Source organism: Pelmatolapia mariae, linkage group LG8 (assembly GCF_036321145.2).
Source record: "Pelmatolapia mariae isolate MD_Pm_ZW linkage group LG8, Pm_UMD_F_2, whole genome shotgun sequence".
NCBI classification, from domain to species: domain Eukaryota; kingdom Metazoa; phylum Chordata; class Actinopteri; order Cichliformes; family Cichlidae; genus Pelmatolapia; species Pelmatolapia mariae.
The window spans coordinates 16,743,840-16,754,249 of NC_086234.1; the positions used below are offsets into that span (position 1 = coordinate 16,743,840).

The following is a 10,410-nucleotide window of genomic DNA, read 5'->3' on the forward strand; positions in this document are numbered from 1 at the left end:
TCAACTGAAAGATATTTTTCCCCTCACTTCACATGAGGATGCGCCAACTTTCCCACCAATGTGACCAACACACTGCTCTGCAGATCCATCCATTATTTGCTGTTCTGCTTCTTAGGAGCAACCCACTTTGGTTTATACTTATAAAGTAGAATAGAAACCCTCATATACTGATTAACCAATGCTGATCCTATAACATATTCACGTGAAGGCCCCATCCTGTAACCACCAGGACTCAAAGGATCTGCTGCCACACCAAAGAGGTCCCCTTGATCATGTCATGACAGGTGGGATCTTTTATTTCTTGGTGGCACAAAAGTGACTTTTATGGTTTTAATCTTGTGGCTCATCAATGTGCATATATGTGAAAAGAGCTCATAGGACTCCATGGTGTAATCAGCAGCCACCAATTAAATGCACTCTAAAAAAGCAGAAGTTTTGACAGTTTGCTGGTCTGGAGCATTCAGATGTGTGTTAACACAATGCCACAATCTTCCCAGCAGGGAATGTCCCAACAAATTCAAGATCAGACCATTAAATGCTCAGAAGAACAAAAACAAGAACTCTACAGGCCCCAGTTAGCATTTTAAATGTTAAAGTTCATGACAGCACATTGGCTTGTTTGGAAGAGTTGGCAGGAGAAAGCTTCCTCTCTCTAAAAAGAAGCTCATAGCTTAGGTTTTCAAAGCAGCATGTGAACAAACCACAACCGCAATGTGCTTTGGACAGACGGGACCAAAGTGGAGATGTTTTGCGATGTGAGGAGAAAACCAGGCAGCATATCAGCACTAACACCTCATATCGACGATAAAGCGCGGTTGAGGAGGTGTGATGATATGGGCTTGTTTTGCACAGGATCTGGGCACATTGCAGTAAATGAGTCAACCATGCACTCCTTTGTATACCAAAGTATTCTAGAGTCAAATGTGAGACCATCTGTCTGACCGCTAAAGCTTGGCTGACATTAAGTCATGCAACAAGACAGTGATCCCAAGCACAGCAGCAATGTGTGGGCAAGAATTTCTCCACAATCATGTGAGAGACTGATAAAGTCATACATAAAACCATTACTTCAAGTTATTGCTGCCAAAGGTGGCTCTACAGGCTACTGAATCTTTGTCTGTCTCTATATTTAGGGTGAACATGGCTGGCCACACTTACCGCTGTACGATTTTTTTTTTTTGTTTAACACTGAAATTTGTGACTCCATAATGAAGTGTTTTATACATCTGCCTAACAAGCAAAAGATCTCTGGTTCGATCCCAGGAAGAGAGAGAAATCGATTTGGGATCGCCTAATCAAACAAGTGGAGGTAGCCACTGTGGCGACCACCTTGTGAATAAGGGAGAAGCTGAAAGCAGCTTTCTATTTAACGCTGCAATAAGATTTTTTAATTGCTATATTTTCACCAAACACAGAATATACAGCTTTAGCTTCAGTACAGGGAAACAAACACCATTTTTGAAGCACATAATCCATTTTAAAGATCCAAAATGATCTTAAAATGGCAGATGCAACATCTTTTTCCTCGAGCTATTCTTTCTTTAATGGCTTCTTTAATCTCCCTGACACATGAAACTACGATTTTAAAAAAAAATCTAGACTATTTCATATTATTTTCTTTCTCAATGCTGAACAAAAGACTGCTCTCATACAATGATGTTGTCATTGGTCCTTCAGCAGCCCGCGCACAAAACCACACAGCAACTGCGACAAGATAAAAGGTGCGCTTCTGTTAAAACTGAAGAACAAAACACAGACGGGTTAGGTTGAACAACCAGGTGGGCTGGATTGCTTTTCTTTTCCTATCAAAATGTTAAGATAGTGACTCACACTTGGTTTGATTTGCATTTGTACACACTTGCACAGTATTCTGATAGGCCTTATAGAAATACATGAATTAAAGTTCATATGATTATAAGGAGAAGCAGCCATCAAACTGATTGTGTAGTGCATTGCAGAGCATCAGTGAGACTGGATTTCTGAGGCCGATACCAACAGCCAAGAGCTTCAAAAGACCAACTGCAATATATTGACAGGATCTCTTTTTCCCCCTAAGCCGTTTCTTTCTTTCTTCTTAATGAACTGTGACCAACAAGCAAATTGAGGACTACATTTTGTAGCATTAACTTGGCCCTGTCTGACTTTCCATACAGCTTTTGAAATGTTGAAAACCACCAGACAACAGCAGGCCAAATTCCACATAAAAACTGTCAACCAGTTTAGCAGCCCCATGTTTTGCTTCCTGTGTGGGAACAACATGACAAGATTTACCAGTTTTAAGTGAAACAACATGTAACCACTATGCTTTGGAGAGCTATCATGAGCAAACATAATGATATGGCTAAATGGGTGCGGAAGACCACGTTTAAATATGCGGGCGATTACTCGCCAGTTTTTAGTATGTCCTACTGAGAGAGCTGATATTAGACTATAAACCTTGAAATAACAAAGATGAAACGTGATGTCTGTCTCTGAATTCTAGCAAGAACCATCAGATGTTTTCTGAAGGTCAAAATCAACGCATTCTTATATGTGAAACAATCCCCCCCCCCCCCCCCCCCCCCCCCCCCCCAAGTGTGGTTATGGAAAAGATATTTTTTGGAAATGCTGAATAAATATAGCTGTTATATCTTTACCAAAGGAAAAAGATTGGAAAAGCCAACTGATGATACACTCACATGCACAGTACAATGGTGAATGTTTTTGTGTAGCTGCAGTGCAGATAACAACTTCTCCCTGTGTGATGCACAGTGTGTCAAAGTTAGCAGCCTGGAACAAGTTAGGTCATCATGAGTCATTAAGATTTTATCAAGGGTTAACCCCTTGATAAAATGGCAATGGCAGTTTTTGCAATTTTAAGTTCACAGTCACCAATCAAGCTCAAGTTTTTCCCAAACCCTTGAACATGAAAATACCAAGACTCACTTGGCCATTTTGATTCTGACAAACGGGAAGCATTAGGTTCCCTTTAAAAATGGGAAGTTCTCTGACGACTGTAACTAAGGCAAAAGGAAGCTTGTAATCACTTTAACTAAACCATCCATGTCACGTTAACACCACACAACGTCTGCCACAATTACATGGTTTCACCAATGATTCTCTCTTTAACATACATGCATTTTATAACATCAGAGAAGCACAGACCTATTGTGCAAAACATGTCTACTGTGTTTGACTGGTCAGGCACATAAGCAATTATCCATATATGTGCTTGCCATCAGCATCAGCTGAGCGAGCTAGACGGCTTTTTGCACTCGGCTGCTCAATTAGGCTACCCTCGCTGCTGCTCTCTATAGAAATCCACATGTATTCAACAGCAGCTTGACAACAACTCAAGAATGTTCAAGGTGCAGGCCAACAACAAGCTTCCACGTCAATGTCAAACTCCCCAATATCTGAAAATCAGGCAGCTAATCATGCTAGCCGGTGTCTCCCCTGCAAACGGGGTGGGATGCGCTTACAGCCCCGCATGCTGAATGATTTATAGCACGTCTTACCGTGGCTTTTGGGATCCACTGTAGCTAGCTCTGAAGCTAGCTAACTGGCCTGGCTGGAAAATAGTGGTCTTCACTCCTCTTTCCTCGGTGCTGGTGTCTATTCAACACCAATAAACCACATTCTGCCTGTCGATGCTTTTACTTAAACCCCTCTCCATCCTGATGCCCCCAGTCAATTGGACAGCTAGCAGGCGTGTGCGACTTGACATGAGTCAAGTGGCAGTCAGTTTAAGTGACAGCTAGCTAGACCGACGCCTGCCAGCTAACCTAGCACCAGCACCAGCAGCGTCGTCGTCCAGAGAAAATCAGCGGCTAGCTCTGGCTGCTGTTAGCACCAGCGCTAACTAAATAACGCAACGCCAGGAGCTGCCGGGGACGCTTTCAGTGGGAGGCTGGTGCATTCAAATGGACAGCTCCGCTCCGCTCAGCACTGTGCACTGTCATTACGATAATGCTGTCGGCGGATTTCATCAACAGTTCGTGTTATCCCCATTTTGCTCGACTCTCATCCGTTTTTGTTCAGGACTTCATGATGGCGGAGCGGGGCGGGAGCCGAGCGGAAAACGGAAGTTGCTCTTCTTCGACGCCTTTCAAACGAACGCGTGAGGTGTAAATAGTATCCTCACGTGGCCGAGGAGGTTCGCAAAAACGTAACTGAACTGGTAAGAGCAGCTTCGCATTATTTATCAGGGTTCGTATAGTTAACTAATGTGGAAGCGTATTTCCGTCAAGATAAAACAACAACAACAAAAAACAAAACTATGACCATAATTTAAGTATTTAGGACAGGTATCTCAAAATTTCAGATTAGGAATCTCAGAATTAGACAGATAGAAAGGGACTTTATTAATCTACACTGGGGGTAATTCACTTGCTACGGCCGCACAACGGTCAGAAATAACAAGAGAATTGGGGATATATTAGAAAACAATGAAAAAAATAAGGCGCAAAAATGCTAAAACCGCTAAAAACGCAGAAGTAAATAAAAGACAAAATAAAATAAAGCAAAAATAAAATATAGGCTAATATATACACTAAAAGACATGTCACAGTAATTATATGTACATAAAGTACAGTGTGAGTGATTTCTCAGGTATTTATGTGCATATTGAACAGTCGGATTGCTTCCAGGACGAAGGACCTGTGTTGGTACTTGGTCCTACACAGTGGCTGTAACCATCTACTGCTGAAGGAGCCACTCATGGCCTCCACAGGCTCATACAGGGGTGAGATGTCTTGTTCGTAATGGACATTAGCTTCGGCTAACATCCTCCTCTACTGATTCTAGAGGACTAAATGATTCCACAAAGCATCAAGTGGTATAAAAATCTCTTAGTAATGTCCCACAACAAAAAACCAAAAACAAGGCTAAATAAAATCAAGTTATATCTTTAAGACTGGAAGTAAAATTGCTTCAAAGTACTGTTTGCATTGTAGTAACTATTCTGAACTCCATTCATCCATCCATCCATCCATCCATCCATCTCCTTTCACTTACTTTAAATCAGGATCGCAGGGGCGCTGGGGCCTATCCCATTGATAATAGACTCTCAACATTCATTTTATGCAATTTAACTGTGAGAGTTTGGTAAGTTTTCCCTTCTTAAACTACTTGGACTTTTTCAGTAGTTTCAGTAGTAATTTCAGTTGTTTTAATGCTAGTCTTTCTGCGTCATCCTGTAAACAGCACGTGTACCATATGGGATACAAAACAAACGAATGAATGAATGAAATCTTTATTAATCAGACAGACACTGTAGAAATCTAAAGATAAAAGTTCATATTATATGTAAGGTTTCTTCTGCTAAACCAATCTGAAATGAGACTAATTTGCACAACAGAGTATGCCGTTTGAGGCAATGTGTCTCCAGAGTTTGGTTTTTAGATCTAAACCAAATAAAAACCTATGTAAGACCAATTTTGTAAAGTTGGTCTTACAAATATAGATAAAATGTTTTAATATTGGCACGTATTAATGATTTGTAATAACACAAATAATCACCTGCGTCCAGAAAATGTTATTTCTGAAAAAATGCATTGCAAAATCACATAAAAGTCCACTGTTGCTATAAATCAACCATCAACTCATGCTGACTGATTGTCAGCATTGCCTAAAACAGACACAGCAAGTACGAGAAAACACCTTTGGTGCACGTATTTTTATATTGGCCTACATTATGTCCTTAAACATCTGCAGGCCAGCCTCATAAACAGATTACACAGTGGATTGTGTGCCCTCTTCGATGTGCTCCTTTGTGAAGGTGAGAAAAAATAAATAAATAAATGAGAGGATTTGATTCAGATAACAATAATTAAGCTCTCTTAATAATTACATCATACATAGTGATGTAATTATTTAAAGCTTAGCTCAGTGCATATTAATAAAGTTGTTTATTCTTTCCTTATCATAGTGGCCAGCATTTGGGATGACAGATCATTATGCAATCTTTACGGAGAAATTCCGATGCTATAGCGTGATGAGATTGTGGGATTTTTCCAAAACTACTATGTAATCCTTACTGAGAATTAAAAATGCTATATAGTGATGCTGTTGCATAACCTAACAGAAGGACAGACATGTCTAGCAGTGACCTACCAGCATCAGTCAGCCATTATTTAAAATCAAGACCAGTACATGGGCTACAATGTTTCAGGTATTTGTTACCAGTGTGTAGGGGTAGAGCTTATTCAGCGACTATTAAATGCGATTTTTTCCCCCCCAAATCCCTTTTCACTTAAATGGATTTTGTTGTTTTCCGTCATTCAACCTGATTTGATTTCAGATGATGTCTGCACGCAGCGACACGTCATCGCAATCACACATATGGCTTGTTTGGCACGGCATTTGCTGTCTTAATCCACTCAGTATAATCTGAGTTGTGCATTTTCAGATGATACACTCACACTCACACACACACACACACACACACACACACACACACACACACACACACACACACACACACACCCAAACCACACAAAAGAAATATTTTCCCCTCAACCTTTATGTATGTTATGATTCTCAGAGGCTGGTCAGGCTGTAACACTCCAACAAAGAACTTTCTTATGAAAGAGTAACACAGCTGAGGGAGTCACACTTGTAGGATTCATAATTTTGTTTTTGCTGTTTTTACTGCCTTTAGGCATCGTAAACCTGCTCTGGTTTTTATGTTATCCTGTGTTGAGCACATTGAGTTTCATGTAATGAAATGTACTATACAAATAAAATTGCCATTGCTATTACAAATGTGGCATTGATAGCATCTTGGTCTACTTATTAATCAAATAACAAATTTTTCATCAGCCTACAGCTGATGTGAAGTTTCTCTCATTTCAAAGCTATAGCCTATTAATCTTTCTCCGCCCAGCCCTTCCTGCCCCCTCCTATAGTTTTTTCTAAATCAGGCTCTCTTCACCCATATACCTCCTGCCCTCCCCTCCACAGACATCTTTCAGCAGCCGTGGATGTGATCTTGCATAACCCCTCAGCTGGCCCACCACTGCAACGACAGAGGAGAGGGTAAAAAAAAGGATGATAAATCATTATTGGTTCCTGTTGCATTGCCCAGCAGATTATGCTTCTTATGCAAACAGATTTTTGGTGAATTTACATAACAGGAAGGCATGCAAAGAGAAAACGGTCAGGAGAAGAGGACACGCACGCCACCGAGACCGTTTAGTGTTTCAGCTCAACTAAAAATATCAGACTAAACATTTACATGGTTTTTGTGGAACACTCCCCCCCCCCCCCCCAAGCTGTTTAGATAAAGAGCTTCAGCAAACAAACTATCCAGCCATATTTGTCACTTATGGCGACATTTTAGCTGTTAAAGCTAGTGTATCATGTTTGATACACAAGGTTTTGTGGGTTTTTGAGACTTCTATATAATCAGTGTGATTTTTCTTCCCCTGAAGAACCAAAATAAATTGGAAAAAACATACCTGATGTACATTATACAAATTACTCATATGTGGAATTTAATATTCTATTTAAAAAAAAGAAGAACAAGAAGCAAAATTCTCCCCACACGAAACCTGAAGATGTCGTGAACACTGTTAAATCACAATTAAAGACATTTATGGGACATGTGAAGCAGGTTCAACACAGAGGAAAATGTTTTGAGCAGCAGCAGTAACTCTGGCAGCTCATTACTCAGCTTTGCTTATACAGTGTATTTTTCTGTTTTACAGTATTTGTGATTTTCTTTTGCAGCATAACAAATATTATTGTTAGTTTAAGAATATTAAACCTGCAATAGCAGTGTAGCTTTACTGCTAATTACAGTGTTTTTAATGTGCTAAACACATTTCAAACATATTGTTTGTAATAAAAACAGATTTTTTCCTGATGGGCTTATGACCTCGGTTGGGGTAGGTGTTCATGAACACAACGTGATATTTATTTAGTAAATGATGGTCCCTGTTAAAAGGAGGATGAAGCAGGATATGCTTTGTTGTTCGAGTATCTTGTGATTGACAGGGATAAACAGATTTCTTCAACAATAAAAGAATAAAGGAAAGGAAAAAGAAACGAATGATGTTGTTATACCTATATATGAGATCTGCACATAACTAAACTTATAATTTAAAGAAAAGCCTCTATACTAGGCTTTACAGTTAGCTGGTTTTCACATTTCCCTAACAAAGAAAAGATCTCTGGTTCAATCCCAGAAGGACACACAAATCCGTTTGGGGTTGTATCAGGATGTGCATGTGATGTAAAAACTCTGCCTGTCAAACATGTGGAGTTACCCGCTGTGGCGACTTCTTGTGAATAACAGAACAGGTGAAAGTCACTTTACTTGATCTCTGAATATAATAACAGATACATTTTTAACAGCGACAAAAAAACACAGCAATGAATTTATGTAGAGCAAAGTTAGACCAAGGGCACCCATCTTCTACTTCAAACCCTTAAAACCAAGAACTGAGCCCAGAAAAACATGCTCTGTGTCAGTTAGTGCTGTTGGCCTGGCACACAAGAATAGTGCAGTCCAATCACCAATTAAACTCAGACTGTTATTATAGCACAATTTCAAGAAACTGATGTGAAACAGGACGAAGAAAATAAAAAAGTAATCCAAGTAAGTGAGAATGATTTTTTGGGCCCTGGAATATCGCTTCACTACAGGGGGAAAAAAAACTGTCAGAGACCACAAACTGGCAAAACAAATGAAGACACACACACACACACACACACACACACACACACACACACACACACACACACACACACACACACACACACACACACACACACACACACACACACACACACAAGCCCGTTCAGCTATCTTAGTGAGGACCTTCATTGACATAATGGTTTCCCTAGCCCCTTACCCTAACCCTAACCATTAAAAATGAATGCCTAACCCTAACCCTTACCCTAAACCTAACCATAACCTAATTGTAACCCTGACACTAAAACCACATTTTGAGCCTCAAAAAGGCCTTCAAACTTATGAGGACTGGCATGTGTGTCCTCAGAAGTGACTGTTGGTTCTCACAAGTATAGTAGAATGCAGATTTCGATCCTCACAAAGACAGATAGACAGGAACACACACACATAAAATGAACATAAAATAAAATGCTATTTTAAACCTCTGTGTTGACTATTAACCTCAAACACAGCCGCAAATCCCTTTCTTCATTCAAATGTAATAGTCGTGCAGATTATCACACAGTGGGATAATAGCTGTAATCGGCCTGTGACTCTTTAATACTTCAAAAATCTGTTTCACTCTGATGTCTTTGAAAATACTCAGGGCTGGAACAACAGAGCAATGAGCCAAATGACCATCTATTCTTTTATTGTGTTACTGTCACGTGTTCTGCAGCAGAAAATATAAATAAAGCCATACAATCCAGAAACAATAAATAATCATAAACATGTAACTTTATTTGTAGTCTTTGATGAACACTGACTTTTGCTGCTAACTTCATATGAATTCCCTGTTAGCGTCCTGATGAGAAGATTTTGCAGTATATAACTTTTTTTTTTTACTTTCAGATATCAGTTTGTCCAAAGACATGCTTGTAGTTCTGTTTCAATTATGACATTTCCCCCAAAGTTACACTGAGAACACTGAAAAGCAAAATCCTGTTAAATTTAAAACATTTAAAGTGTTGCAGGAATTTTAAGAAATACTTTAGATTCTGAAATGATTACAAATTAAAAGAGATTACTACATTATTATGTGGTGATTTTATGAGCCTGTTATTCACACAGAGGTGAGAGACCACTGTGACAGTTAAACACACACAAAAGGGCAATAAGCAAAATAAACCAACTAATAAATAAATAAATAGATATGCAAATATAAAAACTTAAATATTGGAATGAGAAGCATTTAAAATATAAATTAATGAAAAAAGTTTGGTGCTTTGTATTTCTGAGCCTCTTTGTTAATCAGTTGATAATTCTACACACAGAACAAACTGTTCTGATTAAAAATAAAACTTTTGCTGATTTCAAACGTAGATTTGTCACCAACATTTTTCGACCTAGAAAAGCAAATTGTAGATGTTACTTCAGGTTCATAAAATTTTTAAACTAATAATAAATCATTAATTATGAGTATCTGACAAATAAATGGCTATAAAGTGGAGGTGTGAGTGATAGCCCTGGTTCTTTTATGCTGCACTTGAAACAGTTATTCACAATGATAGGCTCGTGTTGCATCTCCTGCATAAAACATGAGTGAGTTGGAGAAGGACACTGTCATTACTTCAATGCATAGAAAAGCACCTCTTAGCTGACTTCATCATATCGCATATTTTTGGTCGGCTCTGGGCTCAGATAGCAGTAAAGTTTGTGATGTCACCACTCAGCAGGAAACCAGGGCATCATCTCTTTCATCCCTGATCCCGCTTTCCTCCGGTCACACCGCTGACTCCTCCCCACAACTCTGG

General features: G+C 39.3%; 1 protein-coding gene across 3 annotated transcripts in view; it reads right to left on the bottom strand.

Annotated features, from left to right (window-relative positions):
• taok2b (TAO kinase 2b) overlaps positions 1 to 4,093 on the bottom strand; it is a 32,560-nt gene extending 28,467 nt beyond the window's left edge. For 2 of the 3 annotated variants that reach the window (XM_063481299.1, XM_063481297.1), the window contains exon 1: positions 3,498 to 4,092. The gene's annotated coding sequence lies outside the window, so the exon portion shown is untranslated. Of the gene's footprint in view, positions 1 to 3,497 lie in introns of all 3 variants that reach the window. The other variant, XM_063481298.1, reaches the window with a different exon arrangement.
• Between the last annotated feature and the right edge of the window lie 6,317 nt (positions 4,094 to 10,410).